The sequence below is a fragment of the Vigna radiata genome, unplaced genomic scaffold, assembly GCF_000741045.1.
Source record: "Vigna radiata var. radiata cultivar VC1973A unplaced genomic scaffold, Vradiata_ver6 scaffold_447, whole genome shotgun sequence".
Lineage (NCBI taxonomy): Eukaryota > Viridiplantae > Streptophyta > Magnoliopsida > Fabales > Fabaceae > Vigna > Vigna radiata.
The window spans coordinates 90827-91344 of record NW_014542710.1 but is presented as its reverse complement, the minus strand read 5'-3'; positions in this window follow the sequence as shown (position 1 = coordinate 91344).

Sequence of the window (518 nt, the reverse complement as noted above, 5' to 3'; positions counted from 1 at the left end):
TACTGAACTGTTTGGATGATTCTGTGAGTATCTGTTTTCATTGCTTTTGTGTTGGATACTGTCCACTTCCTTTCAGTGTCCAGATTTTGTGAGAATTGTGCAACTTTGTTTCTGTTTTGTGATTTGTTGTGTCTGTCTGTCGAGTCTATGTCACCTCCATGATGTTTGAGTGTTCCCTGGTTTTCGTCTTGGTTTTGCCCAGGAGTGCAAAAGACTAAGTGTGGTCTATTTTGATGACTGGTTATTTCTTGAACTATATTTAGTTTATTGCACTTAAATAAACCAGGGAATTGTGTTTAATTGTATGTTATTTCCCCGTTTTCCGAATTCTGCTTAATTTGGTCGAAAATTCGTAATTGTGCTAATTTAGGTTTTCTGAGCTGATTAAGTGCATTTTGGTTGCAGGGAAATTTTGGGAAACATCATTTGGAGCATTAGGGAAGGTGGCGTGATCATTCAAGACTCAACATTTAGTCATTTCCATTTTAATTAAGTTGTAATTTCGTTTTCTAGAAGCC